Source organism: Helianthus annuus, chromosome 8 (genome assembly GCF_002127325.2).
Source record: "Helianthus annuus cultivar XRQ/B chromosome 8, HanXRQr2.0-SUNRISE, whole genome shotgun sequence".
NCBI classification, from domain to species: domain Eukaryota; kingdom Viridiplantae; phylum Streptophyta; class Magnoliopsida; order Asterales; family Asteraceae; genus Helianthus; species Helianthus annuus.
In genome coordinates this window covers 5,723,522-5,741,411 of record NC_035440.2, presented here as the reverse complement: position 1 = coordinate 5,741,411, position 17,890 = coordinate 5,723,522, and the positions used below count along the sequence as shown (strand labels likewise).

General features: G+C 38.5%; 4 non-coding genes across 4 annotated transcripts; all 4 read right to left on the bottom strand.

The window, feature by feature from the left end:
* Window positions 1-1,002: 1,002 nt before the first annotated feature.
* TRNAD-GUC lies at window positions 1,003-1,074 on the bottom strand. Its single transcript has one exon. It is a non-coding gene; the product is annotated as a tRNA-Asp (tRNA).
* A 2,211-nt stretch (window positions 1,075-3,285) lies between these two features.
* LOC118481636 lies at window positions 3,286-3,446 on the bottom strand. The gene has a single exon (XR_004865844.1). It is a non-coding gene; the product is annotated as a U1 spliceosomal RNA (small nuclear RNA).
* A 2,433-nt stretch (window positions 3,447-5,879) lies between these two features.
* LOC118481605 lies at window positions 5,880-6,040 on the bottom strand. Its single transcript, XR_004865814.1, has one exon. It is a non-coding gene; the product is annotated as a U1 spliceosomal RNA (small nuclear RNA).
* Window positions 6,041-6,760: 720 nt separating this feature from the next.
* On the bottom strand, window positions 6,761-6,921 carry LOC118481415. The gene has a single exon (XR_004865622.1). It is a non-coding gene; the product is annotated as a U1 spliceosomal RNA (small nuclear RNA).
* Between the last annotated feature and the right edge of the window lie 10,969 nt (window positions 6,922-17,890).

Genomic DNA, 17,890 nt, shown 5'->3' with positions numbered 1-17,890 from the left:
AATTATCCATCTCAATCTAACAATGATTGAATGCCTAAACACTCAGAGATCGTCGCTAGTCTATATATGTAGATTATAGACTATAGTGTAGAAAGAACTTCCCCCAACCCGTAGTTAATTTATCTGTCGGATCAGTAAACATTACATTAGTAGTGAAAAGAAAACAGGAAGTCTTGCTTCGACTATGACAATCTTTGTTTTCGTTTTGAATCCAAAGATTCATTTACAAAATACCCAAACGTACGGACGTTTAGACTCAATCAAGTAATAAGAGTCCCCGTATTCTGTTCCTCGGATCAGTTCAATTCGAGTTTTTTAACGAGTAAATTTTAAACTGTTCATGAGTGGTTTCGCTCTTTTACATCACTAGATTCAAGACATGATGGTTTTTTTTTTTTTTTTTTTTTTTACAATATGTATTCTTTCATTAATTTTCACTCTTTTTTTATCTTTAACAATCAACCCGAGTTCTTCCATTCTACAAATTCTTTAACAATCAATTCAATATGATGAACACGAAGAAAACTCTAATTTTATTATTAAAAAAAACGGTGGTAAAAAAGTCCCATTCATTTGCCACCTTGCCAATTAATAACACCTAACTCACATCTACTAAATAAAATTAACAGAAGCCGTTTACCAATTAAACAACAGTTACCACTGTTGTGTTTTTTTTCTTCAGCTGCAAGTCTTACAGTTTGGAAAATGCGTCTAATATTGAGTGTCAATTGATTTTAGAGCCATTAGCTGTTTCACCTGCAGCTCCAGATGTTCAATAACAGAAGAAAGTAGTAAACTGTATGATTATGTGAGCAGTACATCAATAGGATGTGAATGTCATAGATTTATAAGCTCGTTTTCGAAGGTGGATGAATATGTGGTTTTGAACTTCATAAATCAATAGAATGAAACATGATTTTATATAACTTTGAATTGACAGAAAATGAATTGTTCTTTATGCCCTTTTCTGCTTTGTTGTTTGTGTATACGAAAAAATGGATACGCCGTTGCCGGGGATCGAACCCGGGTCACCCGCGTGACAGGCGGGAATACTTACCACTATACTACAACGACTCGATTGTTGTTTTTGTTTTGATTATCTATTTAATTTAAACGTAAAGTGGCAATTGATGGGTTGTTGAAGCTTGAATGATCAAGGTTTGCATCGGTTTGGTTTCAATGGAGGTTATATTTGTTTCTATGGTTTTGTACTTGTGTTTGTGTAATGTGAAGCTTGACGATGATCAAGATTTCTATGAAAACTTACTCCTTGTTATAAAGCTTACTTGGGTATTTACATTTGTTATAGCATGACATGAAATTGTATGTAATTTGGATCGATTTAGATCGCGTATACAATCACGTACATGGCATAAACTAGTATTGACATTTGCTAGATTTTAGTGACAAGGGTTTCACATGTCACGTTGAAACAGTTATAATGAGAGATCACCGCCGCCATACGCATACTAAAACTAGTTCGAGTGTTTGGTCGACCAAGCAAAACGTATGGCTTCGTCATAAGCTCTAGCGCAGCCAGTGGCGGATCCAGGATTTTTTTCTACTGGGTTCACTTTTTTAGATGCTCTTATTTCATAGGATCATACATAAACAATTTCGGGTTTGTTCGACGGTTCGGGTCGGCCTTCTTTTGTTTTGGAACGGGTAGCGATGCGAAGGAATGAATGATGGAAGAGGTTAGAGGCTCTTGTTTTTACTTTAACCCTAACTAGTAGCAGGGAAAAGACTTACTTTTTAACAAAAATAAAAAAATGTAGAAAGAAATAAGTATGTCTCAGTGAAAACTTTATATAAGAAAAAGTAAAATCTAACACGCACGTTGTATAGCATTAAACCGCTGAAAAAAACTAATGTTTCCAAACATAAAAAATATTTATGAATCTATAAATATACAATTAATACAATCATTATCATCAATGGATGAACTAACAAGGCTACCAATAAATTACAGGCGGACATTGAATTTTTATTGTATTTTAAATTAAAAACTAAGTTCTAAAAATCGCAAGGAAGACGTGAAGGGGACAAGGTTCGAACTGAAGTCTACGTTATTTGAAAAGGAGAGCTTTACCAGCTTATCACATGAGATTTTTGGTTATGGGTTCACTCATAATTTATTTATGGGTTCACTTTCTATTTTCTATATAGGTTTTCACTAATAATTCGAAACCGAATGGGTTCCTGGGAACCGGTGTCTCCAAAGTAGATCCGCCCCTGAGCGCAGCCTCCTCGGCGGTATGAAATGTGCCCACTATACTGTTATTTGTTGTATAGTGTCTTTAAATTAAGAGTTAATTGCCATTTAAGTCCCTGTGGTTTGGGCCATTTTGCCAGTATAGTTCAAAGGTTTTGAAACGTTGCCATTTTAGTCCAAATAGTTTCAAGCGTTGGCATTTTAGTCCACTTGGCATTTTAGTCCACTGGGTTAACTCCGTCCATTTTTTATGTTACCTAGAAGGTAATTCGATCATTTTATATGGTCGAATTGCCCGACTAGTTAACAGAATTACATATAAATGACCGAAATGCCCTTCTAGTTAACAAAATAAAGGGATGGAGTTAACCCAGTAGACTAAATGAGAACGTTTAAAACTATTTGGACTAAAATAGCAACGTTTCAAACCTTTGAACTAAACTATCAAAATGGCCCAAACCACAGGGAATGGCATTTAACTTTTAAATTAAACAAACAAACATCAATCCCATTCATAGTGAAACCTACTAGTTTGGTCTGAGGAGGATAGGACGAGGCAAAGGTTTCCTCTATCCCAAACGGTAGAGAGGCTGTTCCTATGAAAACCCTCTTTGAAATTAACTATCAGATTAATGAAATCTAATACATAAATGTTGAATATTACTTACATTGTTCACATGCATGCTTAAGTATATATAAACAACCAGACATAGGTTGAATGTGAAACGTGTCAATGTCACACATGAACCTGGCACATGGTAATCATGTCACACGTGAACATGACATGTATATTCGTGAGTAGGAACACGAGATACGTGTATAACACAAACACGGCACGCTAAATAAAAAAAAAACTAAATCTTTTTTTTTTTTACATTTTAATACTTCAACATTAATTGTACTTGTTTTCAGTTTTAAACAGATGAAACTGAAACCACAGTTTATAACACAACTGCCAAACTAACTAAACAAATGCTAAAAAAAGGATATGATTACGTTTTATCCAAGTTGAAAAAGACACCTAAAGTTTAACAATAGTTGCAAACAATAAAACATCAACTAAAGATTGTGCAGGGGCTGCGCGAACGCAAGCCCCCACTGCCACAAATTATGACGTAGGCTCGACCGCTTGGGCCGACCTTAGGCGGGCATCCCTCCGAGGTGCAATGAAGGTCACCAACCTAGGCCATGGACCTTGTTGATCTTGCATTGACCCCGTCCAGGTAAGTGAGTAACTTGTTACCTTCTCTCCCTATTTAATACACGCCTCTTCACCTTCTCTTTCTCTTCAAGTCGATGTGGGACAATGGACTAATGAAACAGAACATTATTCCTGTTTCAGCTGTTCTATCATCAAATGTTTTAGTTGATGAATCCATTGTTAACTAACTTGCTATTAGGCTTTTATTAGTTGCAAAATCTTCTGGTCTTCCTTTAGGAACTTCTTGTTGGTTCAGGCCCCACACACTAAACTCTCAAACTCACTTAACAAATTTAATGTGAACTCTCGAAGCAAACAATGCAGGCGATTTAGAAAAGAAAGAAAAATGGAAGGTTGTTATTCTCTTATTATTAATGATAAACTCTAGATATAGATTTACAATACATGCAACGTGGGAGCAATAAAATAATTAAAAAAAACTATTTAACCTAAAAACCAGTAAAGCATGACTTCTTTCATTTTCCAACGTGCACCTCAACGTACACATGAATCGGTCAAGCCTCAACCAACTTCTTTGTTTATTTTGACAATAAACTCTGTCATATTCTTGGACTAATTCATTACCCCATGACCCGTTCGAACTCCTAACCAATTGACCCTTGCCCGTGATCCGATAACGCACCGACCCGTGACCCGTAAACAAACCCGAATAATCCAACACTTCTGTCAAACATTTGTGCCGAAAGTTCTTAGACACAGCCATTTCAACAGCAATGTGTATCCCTATGTACATCACATTGTTGTTGATTCTAAAACCAGCTCTTGTTTACACTGCTACTTATTCCGTAAAATATTTTGTTTCCACAAAGTTTTACGTGATTATTCAAACAATCTGGAGGTGAATTGTTTCTGCATACTTCATTTCTTTGATGAAAAAGTTTTTATTTTGGGATGTTTTTTTGTATGAAAAATGAGTTAGACATGCTGTTAGATGATTGTTGTGGTATGAAAAACGATAATATACTATACTCATAGCTGTATGAATAATAATATGAAGTTATGCTCATAGATATTACAGATTTATTAAAAACTTTGAACTGAAGAAAAGTGGTTTGAGTAAAAAAAATTATTAAACGCCGTTGCCGGAACCCGGGTCACTCGCGTGACAGGCGGGAATACTTACCACTATACAACGACTTGTTTCTTCTTCTTATTAATATTATTATAATCTGGATTTATCATATTTCCTTTCTGTAAACAAAATTATTATAACAAATTCATCGTCGTTGCTTAATACTATTAGTATAACCTATCAAAGACCGTATCCATCCTAGATTCTTAATGAATCCACTATACAACATATCTTGAGTAGCAAGATCAATACAACTTTAAATAGAACATATGTTGAGTAGCAAGATCAATACAACTTTAAAGATAAGATTCAAAGAAGAAGAAGAAAACAATTCATCTTCTCAATGAGTCATTGTTTTCTGGACGAAGATTTAACAATTATTCATGCTTTGAATTTTATTAGCATTTTAAGCATCCAAGATGTCCAAGATTTGGTGAAAGTTAAAAACTTGAACATGGGTTGATTCTTGAACATGATGATTATGGAAAGAATGTGAAGTTGCCATTGATGAATTATAAGCACCATTATCAAGATCATCACCATTTCGTTAGATGGAATACATTATACATGGCCAAAAACTGGTTCGAGTGTTTGGTCAACGAAGCAAGACATGCCGCTTCATCATAAGCTCTAGCAGCCTCCTCAACAGCATCAAATGTGCCCAACCATACTCTTATTTGTTGTATGGCGTCTTTAAAGTAAACAAATATCAATCCCACTCATACCAAAACCTGCTGGTATGGTCTGAAGAAGGTGGGACGAGGCAAAGATTTCCTGTGTGTTGTAGAGGATAGAGAATTTGCTCCAATAAAAACCTCTTTGAAATTAACTATCAAAGTAATGCAATCTAATACTTAGCTCTTTTGTGTTGTTTTTTGTTATATGTTTGAAAATAACTTCCTTAACCTACAAGTATATTCAAGTACCCTAGGCTCAAACTGTAAGTACAAGCTCCAATTAAATGTTCAATATAACTTACATTGTTCACATACATGCTTAAGTATATATAGACAACCAGACATTGGTTGAACGCGAAATCGTGTCAATGTCACACATGAACCCGAACATGGTAATTGTGTCACACATGAACCGAAATACGTGAACATGACATGTATATTCGTGAGTAGGGACACGAGATATGTGTATAATAACATGAACACGACACGTTTAATAAAAAAAACTTAATCCATTTTTATTTTTCCTTTTGCATTTTAATACTTCCATATTAAATGTACTTGTTTTCAGTTTTAAACATATGAAACTGAAAACAGAATGCTAAAAAAAGGATTCGTTTAAGTTTTATCCAAGTTGAAAAAGCAACCGAAAGTTTGACAATAGTTGTAAACAATAAAACTTCAACTAAAGATTGTGTAGAGGCCGCGCGGACGCAGGCCTCCACTGCCACAAATTATGACGTAGGCTCGACCACTTGGGCCGACCTTAGGCAGGCACCCCTCCAAAGTGCAATGGAGGTCACCAACCTAGGCCATGGACCTTCTTGATCACCCATTGACCTCGTCCAGGTAAGTGAGTACTTCTGTGCCTTCTGTCCCTATTTAATACACGCCTCCTCACATTCTCTTTCTATTCAAGCCGATGTGGGACAATGGACTAATGAAACAGAACATTATTGTTTCCATCTTATGCGAATAAACTTATGAAGGCATAAATGTAGCGGATTCATGGAAATTGGGGCATCTAATCTTTCTCAAACATATTTGATATTCGAATCAACCAATGCTTTAGAAATCTTGAGAGAAACAGTGAGGAATTTAAGGTGTAATCTTAGATAATTTTTGGCAATTGGGGCGCTGTTAATCTTTCCGGTTTCAGTTGTTTTATTATCAAATGCTTTAGTTGATTGTAACTCATTTTGTCATTGTTCTAGTCATGTGTAGAATATTGTTATATTTTGAAGGGCATAAACGTATAGAAAATCACATCAATATTAGCGCATAAAATTGTTAGCATATATTTATTCATAATTAATATTTATTTTAAAGGTAGCGTGTGGTTTTCTAAGAAAAGTAAGCATCTAAAACTATCTTAGGGGTGCTAGTCGGTTTTAATGGCTTTAGTTGTTTCACATATAGCTCCAGATGTTCAAAAGCAGAAGAAAGTAGTAAAGTGTGCTATTATGTGAGCACTACATCAGCAGTATAATAAATTCCTAAATTTATAAACTTCTTTTTGGAGGCCGATGAAGATGTGACGACCGACACTTACGAAACAACTTAAACTTAAAAATTATGCAGAGGCCGCGCGAACGCAGGCCTCCACTACCACAAATTATGACGTAGGCTCGACCACTTGGGCCGACCTTAGGCGGACACCCCTCCAAAGTGCAATGGAGGTCACCAACCTAGGCCATAGACCTTCTTGATCATCCATTGACCCCGTCCAGGTAAGTGAGTAATCCATTACCTTCTCCCCCTATTTAATACACGCCTCTTCACCTTCTCTTTCTCTTCAAGCCGATGTGGGACAATGGACTATATAGTGAAGCCACCTTCTTTTCTTTTATAAACGATCAATTAGAACATTGTTGTTACCATCATATTTGTATAGAGTAATTATCTTTCATTTTTTCAAGCAAGATTGAGCCACTTTATTTACAATGAAATACTTTTCATGTACAAAAGGAACTTTGTATTTCTATTTATGTATCCTGAAATGTTCATTTCAATGGCATAATCATACAGTATTTAATTAAATATAAGATTAACAGGACACAAGTTTTCTATCACACCTCTCAACAGTCACCATTGTATCCGAATATCTACATGGACGTCGATGCTAGCTCTCGTATCACATATAATCTAAGGCCATTATTTTCTCTTAAAATAATGTTTTTAAACATATGGATGGCTCAACAGCCAACTTACTACATATCATACTCTTCCTTCTGCTTGTTAATCTGCATATGTAAAATGTTTACTTATCGCTATGATATACCTTGATTAGTTGCGATTAATTGGTGGTTAAAAACTTAAATGAAAGTACAATTACCGGATTCCCCTAGCAGCTCAAAATCTTTATATATGGGCCTTTATCTCAGTGCAAACAATTGGGAGATATGTAGGTCCCTTCACGGAGGATGACGAACCTAAACCTTGTTATACAAACCTACTAGCGAGTGCGGAATCCAAGCTAGTAAGCAAACCGGGATGAAGCAAGTAGAGAAACAAACACACAAGGGTTCACCGATTAACACCAATGTATTAATACGTATGAAGGTTCCAGTTACAAGCACAATGTTTACAAATCTAACTTGCAAACTCTCAAAGTGTGTGTGTGTGTTTCGGACAGAATGCTCTCAACTCTCTATCTTTCTGTCTGTCTCTCTAAGTGTCTTAGTGTCTAACTGAAACACAACACACTGCATGGGTATATATATACCCGTACACAGCAGGTCTGACCGAAGGATCCGATAGATGGTCCGAAGGATCATCTTTCGAATACGATGCTTTCGAAGGATCAGCAAGGACCTCGAAGGATGGTCTTTCGAGGTCTATCAATCGAAGCATATCTTTCGAGGTGATCGAAGGATCTACATTATCCTTCGATCACTCATCCTTCGAGTCAGACAACTTACATCAAATTTACTAACTGTTGCCAAGTCAAACCAGGAGGACGGTTGACTTGGTCAACTTACAGAACTGACAAGGACATCGTGACCGATTACAGACAAAGTACAGACACAAGTGCACCAACAAACTCCCCCTTGGCTGTAGCTTTGTCTTTATCTTCTATAGTTGTAGACTCGTCTCGAACTTCGATGGTCTTTGGTCTTCGAGTTCTCAAAACTCTGATGTCCTTTCAAGTCTTCAATGTCGGAGGATCTTCAAAGTCTTCACGTCTTGAAAGCAGAGAGTGTATCAACAAACTACCCGTTATCATGTAGGAAGTGTGTTGACAAACTCCCCCTTAACATAAGCTCCCCCTTGAGTTATGCTCGTGAATGACTTGATCTTTATGAAGTGAGATCCTTGTGGTGTTGATGATGGCCAGCGGCAACTCGATCATCTTCATCTTTTGAGCGCCTTCTCGTCGTGTCTTCATTCCAAAGCTTGTCATCGACCATGTTCTCCTAGCCTTTAGAATCTGCACATGCAAGAAATCTAAACGCGTAATGAGAACAACTGCTTGGAATAATTAGTATAAACAAATGACACACGAATGACCATGTCACAATCAAACACCGTCCGACAGTTTGAAAGTTTAATAAATTTGTCAACTTTTAGTCTTTAACTTTCAAAACATGCAAATTTCGACCGTTTATGAAGATTTAGTCAATTCGGTTTTCGTTCAGGTTTCAGATAACGAAGACTCGAGCTCCAACATCGTACGATCGAAAATAAAGTAGAAATAAAATCTTTTTGGCTTTTATAAGGTTTATATTAAAACACACCTAAAATCTTTTTGGTATTTTTGAAATTAAAAGACAACAATTTTAATATCCTTTGAGTGTTATCAAACGACATCACCGCTAATGTCGTGCTGATATGCACCAAACGACGAAACTGTTTTTAAAAGAAAACAATAAAAGTTAAGCAGTAAGTAAATATATACAGACATTCTTTTTGCGAGTTTCGAGGGTAAGAGAATCATATCAGTGTACGGTCATGCCAAAACACTCTTGTTGTTCAGTTAGTTAACATTAAGATAAGCATCCTATAACAATTATCGGTATTGTTGTCCACTTAAGCTCAACTTATCAGATGTAATCATGGCGAGGGGATACGTTAAGGTATGATTTATACTTACCGACCGGTGTTCATCCACATCACGACACATTCCCGTATCAAGGTATGCACGAGGGTTCATCTTACCGGTGAGTATACCGATTATCATCTGTTTGGCCGTATAAGCTGTGAGATACTCACTTATTTTGATTTGAAAACAAGCCCTATGTGATATAATCACTTATTGATGAGGAACTTGATTTTCATATGCATGAGGGCACAGGAGCAAGTCCGTGAACAGGTCAGTACTTCCGTACAGCAGAGAGACGAACTTGACACCCGGATAAATGTGATATTTTATCACTTATTTGTTTTGGACATGTGATTGTTTATCACTTATTGAGGTCGAATGCAGTATGAAATATGTACACGTATGTATAGTATCATGGAAGATCTAGACTTGCGTCCCCGTTATTTTTCGGTAAAAGATACAACCATGATACCCAGATGATAAGCAGCATAAAGACCGAATATCTCAGAACCTCGGCAATCTATCAAACGAAATTTCGGTACTAAGACCATATGCCAATGAATGGTTCCCACCTGGTCTTCAGTCGATTAAGATTTATATCACACTGCACACTTTAAAATGATTGTGAGCCTACCGATACATCTTATATAGAGCTGCTTATCGTTTTTCATTTAAGGTTTAAAGAGGTTTGGATAGACCACTGATGTACTATCATTTTCTCTTTTGCTCGCCAGGAAACTCATTTTTGTTTTTATATTGTTTTTGTGTTTTTGAAATTTTTCGATGTTTTTGGATTTTCAGATTTTTGGATTTACTCCCCCTAAAATCAATAAACTAAGATAAATTTAAAACACAAAGATATTTACAAAAATGATTTTCCGATGTTGGTTTTACTCTTGCTTGACCTTAATGCCGTTTACCAATAATAAGAAGTCAAATCTAGATTTGTCAAAAGCTTTGGTAAATAAGTCGGCACGTTGGTCATCGGTGTGGACCTTAACAACATCGATTAGCCTTTTCTCAAAGCAATCACGTATGAAGTGATATTTGATTTCGATGTGTTTGGTCTTTGAATGCTGCACAGGATTTCTAGTGATATCTAAAGCAGCAGAATTATCAACGTAAATAGGAGTAGTTAGGAATTCAAAACCGTAGTCCCGCAATTGTTGTTGGATCCAAAGAACTTGGGAGCAACAACTTGAGGCAGCAATGTATTCAGCTTCGCATGTTGAAGTAGCGACGCATGTCTGCTTCTTGCACTGCCAGGTGACTAGGCGATTTCCTAAAAACTGACATCCAGCCGTTGTGGATTTGCCGTCGATTTTACATCCGCCAAAATCAGAATCACTGAATGCGACTAATTCAAAGTTATTATCCCTAGGGTACCATAGACCGGTGTCAGGGTACGCCTTCAAATAACGAAAAATCCTTTTGACAGCTGCAAGATGTGAGGCCTTCGGGTTAACTTGATATCTGGCAAGCAGGCACGTTGGGTACATTATGTCTGGCCTTGATGCTGTGAGGTACATAAGGGATCCGATCATTGCGCGGTAGTATGAAGGACTAACAGGTTCACCCTTCAAGTCTGGAGTAATTCCGTGATTAGTTGGCAGTGGGGTACCAATGGGTGTTGCATCGGACATCTGGAACCGGCTCAAGATGTCACCAACATATTTAGTCTGATGGATGAATATCCCAGACTCTGTTTGCTGTACTTGTAGGCCCAAGAAGAAATTCATTTCCCCCATAGCACTCATCTCGAATTTATCCTGCATAATGCGCTCGAAATTCCTACACAAGACATCATTAGTAGAACCAAAAATAATGTCATCAACGTATACCTGTACCAGAAGAAGATCTCCATCTTGTTCTTTGATGAAGAGAGTACAATCGATAAGACCTCTTCGAAAACCGTTCTCCAGCAGATATGTAGATAAGGTTGCATACCAAGCTCGTGGCGCTTGATGAAGACCATAGAGAGCTTTGTTGAGCAACCAAACCCGATCGGGATGGACAGGATCTTCAAAACCTGGAGGCTGTTCGACATATACCTCTTCTTCAACCACACCATGTAGAAATGCACTTTTGACGTCCATCTGATAAACCTTGAATCCTTTGAAAGACGCATAGGCTAGAAAGATTCGAATTACTTCGAGACGTGCAACAGGTGCATACACTTCGTTGTAGTCGATCCCTTCAATCTGACGAAAACCTTGAACGACTAAACGAGCTTTGTTCCGAATAACCACTCCACGGTCGTCTTTCTTGCATTTGAAGACCCATCGAGTGCCAATCTTCTTGTAGTTCTCAGGTTTTTCAACAAGCTTCCAAACACCAAGCTTGTGAAATTGCTGTAATTCTTCCTGCATGGCTTCAACCCAAGCACTGTCTTTCAACGCTTCTTTCCACGACTTTGGTTCTTCTTGTGACACGTAACACGCGAAGGACCAGTCATTTTGTTGGCCAGATTCTCTTATAGCTGAATACAAACCAGCATTCCGGTTGTTTCTCAGCTGATTACGCGTCTGCACACCGCGATGGACATCTCCTATTATGTTCTGCTGGGGATGGGTATCGTGAATCCTCATTTCAGGATTATCTGGCACACGAGCATTGATACCCAAGTTGGTAAGATTAAGATCAACAACCAACTCCACACCAGGAATGTGGGTAGAGGTGGATGCATTCCCTTCAGCAGTATCTATATTCTGCGTATGAGGTGTATCACCAGAGGCACCTTGTACAGGAGCAGCTGGAGCTGAAGATCCTTCAGCTGCATCATGATATTCATCATCTTCAGAAGATTCATTATAATCAGCAGCATCTTCATAAACCTCATTTTGAACCATATTGTTGACAGACGAAGAAACTTGAGGATCAACAACAATAGGTCTAACCAAAGGCGAGACAGCAGCGTTGTCACTTTCCAACAACATCCTAGCCGCTGCTGATTCTTCGTCAAAGGTTGGCAGATTGAAGGAGTCAAATAGCCCATCATAATCGAACATCCACGGATCACCCGGAGCCCTAACAGGACTCGTGTACCTTTGAACCCTAACTTCGCTCCAAAGCTCAATCTTTTTGGTAGCTAGATTCCAAACACGAAAATTCGGAGTAGCATATCCAAGGAAGAAACCCTCGATAGCTCTTGCACCAAACTTTCCATCCGGCTCAATCATAGTACATGGAGCACCAAACGGTTCAAGGTAAGAAAGATCCGGTTTCCTTTTCTGAAGGAGTTCGAAGCAAGTTTTGCCATGTCTCTTTACTGTAAGAACTCTGTTTAACGTGTAGCATGCAGCCGATACAGCCTCCCCCCAGAATTGAATAGGGAGTTCCGACTCTACTAACATTGTTCTTGCAGTTTCTATAATCGTCCGATTCTTCCTCTCAGTGACACCATTTTGTTGTGGAGTATAACGAGAACTGTACTCATGAAGAATGCCTTTAGAAGTACAAAACTCATCCATAACTTGATTCTTGAATTCGGTGCCATTGTCGCTTCGGATCCTCTTCACTTTCAACGAATAGAGATTCTCCAACATTGTAAGAAGATCCTTGAGGATGCCAGGAGTTGCACTCTTGTGTGCCATGAAGGATACCCAAGAAAATCTAGAATAATCATCAGTAACAACTAGACAATAGGCATCACCGAACGTTGTCTTGTGTTTCATAGGTCCAAAAAGATCCATATGAAGACGTTCGAGAGGCATGCTAACAGTGTTGATTTTCTTCAAAGGGTGAGACTTCTTTGTTTGCTTCCCTTTTTGGCACGAGACACAGATATCTTGCAAATGAAAACTTCGAACAGGCACACCATTCAAAAGATTATTTTTCACCAAATGGTTCATCTTCCTCAAGTGAATGTGTCCCATTCTTCTGTGCCAAGAGATAGACTCCTTTTCTGTGGCTTTTGAGACAAAACAAGTGACTTGTGCAGATGTTGTAATCGCCTGGCTCATGTCGAGAATATAAAGATCATTAACTCTCGGAGCCGATAAGAGAATCCATTCTTGTGGAATTTTGAATCCAGGTTTCTGCACATAGCAGCCGGCATCATCAAAATGCACGGTGAATTTCTTATCGCAGATTTGCGACACACTGAGAAGATTATGATCAATTTGCTTAACATAATTGATCTTATCGAAGCACACCATACCATTCGAAATACTTCCTTCTCCAGTGATAAATCCGCCTTTGTCACCCGCAAAAGCAACATACCCTCCTCTAATGTTTCTCACGTCGTATAGGAGCCGTAAGTCGCCAGTCATGTGCCTGGATGCTCCACTATCAACAATCCAATGACTATTAATAGTTCCTCCTAGAACATCCTGCACATGTCATGTAAAAACATCAGTTGAGAATGGGGACCCAAGCCTTAGTGGTCTTGGGTCGTCCCTGAGCATCACGAAACGTGATATCAATCTCTTGATGGTTTTCAAGAATAATTGCTCCCCCTGAATTGTCACCCGACTTAGGTAACCAAGTTCGTTTTTGCCTACCAGTTTTTGAAGATTCTGGTTTTACAGGTTGTGACACACTTGGTTCCTTTTGAACTGTTTTAACTTCAGATTTTAAAGCTTTTTCAACAGTTTTTATGTTCTTACGTCGTTGTTTAGTTTCTTGTTCTTTTACAGTTCGTTTATCATGTTTAGGTGAAACTGACCGACGTTGAGGGTGAACTGTTTCAGGTGGAGCTTTCTCAACAAATTTCTTCTTTGGAGCATTTGGGCAGTTTCTGATGATGTGCCCAATTTCTCCACATTTGAAACAAGTTCTCCTTTCAACAGACTTAGGAGAACTTGATCGACTAGCAGATGTTGAACCTGTAGAACCTGAGGTACTTGCTCTTTCATCACACCCGTTTGTGTGTTGGGTGTAATTGTTATCACTGTTACGTTTCAAAATCTTGACTTGTTGTACAAAATCAGTGTTTGATTTGTTTTCAAAAGTCTCAATTTTATATGTACCTTTTGATGCTACAAATTTAACATCATTTGCTTTCTTCTTGTAACGAGCTCCTTTTGATTCAACCTTAGCCTTTGGCTTTGGAGCTCGTTGTTGTTGTTTACCCTTAGAAGCAAGAGGTTGTTGAGTGGTTGAAGATTTTTGTTTACCAAACTGTTTTCTAATCTCAGCCTTAGGAATTGGATCACATTGTGTTACCACAATTCCCGGAAGTGTTTTTCCCAAAAATTTGTTTGTGTTGTCTTGAAAGACTTTATCAATCAAAGATTGATTTACATTTTTAATTGGAAAAACTTGATCTGAGTAGATTTTATTATCTCCAACCAGTGTATACAACACATTACTGCTTTTAACAGTAGACACACATGTCTCATCAACTTTGACAGAATCAATCACTTGCTTCTTAACAGATGGAACATCAGGAGTATCAGGATCACAAAGGATGTGATTCTCTCGTGGAATAACTACTCCTTTCATCTTGCTAAGTGATTTATCCTGATCACTTACAGCCACTTCTGATTCATCATCCGATGTCTCATAGTCCTCGATAATTGGAGGACTTTGCTTCATGGATGATGAAGTTTCTTGTTCCTTAGAGGCTGTGTTTGAAGAATTGTCCGGTTTGAACCCAAGGCCAGTAGCAAACTCCTCAACATCATGAGGCACACTGGGTTCATACCGAGGCATTTCCTCCTCATCAGGCATCTTGGTATAATTGTTCATCAAGGGGGGCGGACATTTCTTATACCCTATGCCTTTCTGATTTCCCTTTGGTTGTTGAACCTCGATGATGTGATCAAGCACAAATTGGGAGTTAGAATAACTATCCAATTTCTGTTTGATCGCATCATGCTCGCATTGGGCAATGGCTAATTGCTTCTTAGTTTCTTCCACAATGTTAATATATTCATTTATACTTACTTGCTTGTGGTAAACTACTTTGTTAACCTCGGACACATTTTTCTTTAATGTTTCTATTACAGATTTAAATTCTTTTTCATTCCGAGTTAAAGCCATGTTCGCCTCTTTGCATTTCGACAGTTCAATAACCAAATTCTGATTATGACTATGAAGCTTTTCTGATTCAAGCTTCATATCAGCACATGATTTACAAACACTAGGAGCAGGAGATTCAGAATTTACCTGACTAGAAGAGGCTGAACCGTTTGCCATAAAGGCAGTTTGAAAAGAAAAAGCTCCATCTTTAGAAAATAGCTTCTCCATTTCCTTTGATGCAGTAGCCGCCTTTCTAATCAGAATTGATTTCTGACATTTAAGCTCATCAGCTTCATTCAGTAGATCCTGAATATCATCATCTCCTTCCTCCTTCACATCAGGCTCTGAGTGATTATCCCCAGAAACAGAGCCTTCTTCATCCGAACTTCCAGAATAACCAGAACTGTCATCACTTCCAGAAGACTCTTCTTTATGAACATGCTCGATGACCCTAGCATACAAAGTTGTTCCACTTCCCTGATCACCTTCACCAAACTGCACTGACCAGTCACATCCTTCATCAGCTTGAACAGCCAAAGCCCGATTGGGATTTGTAGTTCCAGGCTGTCCCTGATTGTTATTCACTGCCACCATCCTCCGTTCACGGTTTTCTTGTTGGGTATTCACATTCGTCTGGTTTCTGAAAGGGTTGTGATTACCGTGTTTTGTTGGTAGAGTGCACTCACGTTTGAAGTGCCCTTTATTACCACAGTTGAAGCATGTAACGGCATTGATATCAAACCCATACTTCGTATCTTTCTTTCCTTCTAACGAAGTTCTACCAGTACGAGCCATGAAGTCTTTGGCCCTTCTAACCGCACTTGCAAAAGCCCACTTAATATCCATCAACTCCATTTCTTCCTTGTCGATCTGTTGGTAGTCTTCGTTGGTCATATTGATGTTTCCAAGCTGACCTGCTACCAAACCACAGTAAGCACTGACCATGGTGTTGATAATTTCCATATGCTCCTTAGCAACTTCAATGCTAAGGTGTGAAAGGTTTGAGTTGTCGACTCGGATTGTGTTAGGATTTTGGGGTTGAGGTTTAGGATTGCTTGCATAATGAGCTTGCTGTTGTTGTTGTTGTTGAGGTTGTGGTTGTGGCTGTGTTGGGACAGGAATGTAAGACCTCGGATCAAATTGAGGTTGTGGTGGAGCAGCTGTTGACTGAGGAAATGGAAAGGAACTTGTGTTGGAGACAAATGCAGTCTGCAGTTTAGGTTGCTGAGCTGCAGCTGCTCTTGCTAGAGCATCGAAACCCGGAAGATACATTTCTGTATTTTGAGGGGCGGGAGCTCTCTTGGCTTTCCTGATTTCTTCATCATTTTTGTGTTCCAGTTTCTGAATGAACTCATAGATGTTGACTTGATCTAGAGTTCCAGTATGCTTCAACAGCTCAATGAAAGAGCTCCACTTTGGAGGTAAGGCGTCAGCAAACCTACTCATCATGTCTTGTTGAGTAGAGACAACTCCATAAGCACACATCTCACTAATCAAATGATAGAAACGTGTGGTCATATCATTCAGAGTCTCGTTTTCCAAAAACTGAAAAGATTCAAACTCTTTCTTCAACAAATCATGCCGAGACTTTCGAGCAGCTGCATTGCCTTCTCCTCTAGCAACTAAGGCATCCCACAATGTTTTTGTGGTCTTGCAATATGAGAACTGATGGTAGATGTCTTTGTTGAGTGCTTGAGTAAGTGTGGCAAAGGCCTTTTTCTCCAATTCATAAGCCTTCTTGTCATTTTCAAGCATATTGGCATAACCCTCAGAAGTGGACGCAGCAGTCTCCAGATTTTCATTGAATGCATTGATGAAACACGTCCAAAGATCGGTGCTTTGCCCTTGGACATACGTGTGAAAGCGGTTTTTCCATGATGGAAATTCATTCATATGATTTAGCTTTGGTGGACGATTGTTACTGCCCGTTTCGCTTTCACTGATCAAAAGGTTTTGAATGCTTTGACTTTGATTGGATACCAAAGCCCATTGACTTGGACTGATTGATGGAGGAGGAAACATACTCTTTGCCCAAGCTGCAGGAGACGTTAGTTCTTGACTATTAGATTGTGAGTCCAAACTCCAATCCCAAGGACTTGTACAGCTCATTTTGATCAAATATTAAGAGAAAAACCTACACAAACACAAACTGTTAAGGTTCAAACAGACCCGAAATGAAGGATACAACCTGGTTCGAAAGATCAATACTTGTTCGAATGATCAACAATGTTCGAACGATCACTGTTGAGTTTCGAACAATGACTTCGAAAGATTGACTTCGAAGGACTGACCACACGAAGGATCCTTATCTTTCGAACGATGATTTCGAAAGATTCTCCTTATATTTCGAACACAGATCTCGAAAGATTCACCAACACGAAGGATCCTTATCTTTCGATGAATAATAGTAGCTCGAAAGATATATCCTTCGAAAAGATTCCTTGGTCCGAAAGATAGTTCACTGACTTCGAAAGATGTTCGAAGGATGGTATCTGTCGAACCTCCTTGATCGAGGAATGATCTTTCGAGTTCGAAAGGTATCTTTCGACTGCTCTAACACACTGACAAAAAGTTGACGGGTAGGTGGGAAAAGGTGATGGGTTGGTGCACAACTTTCGGCAGAAGGGATGTGCAGGCACCAACTTTTCACCAAACTTGTTGACTTTCAAAAAATATGCCCAAAAAGGAAAGATCTTATCCA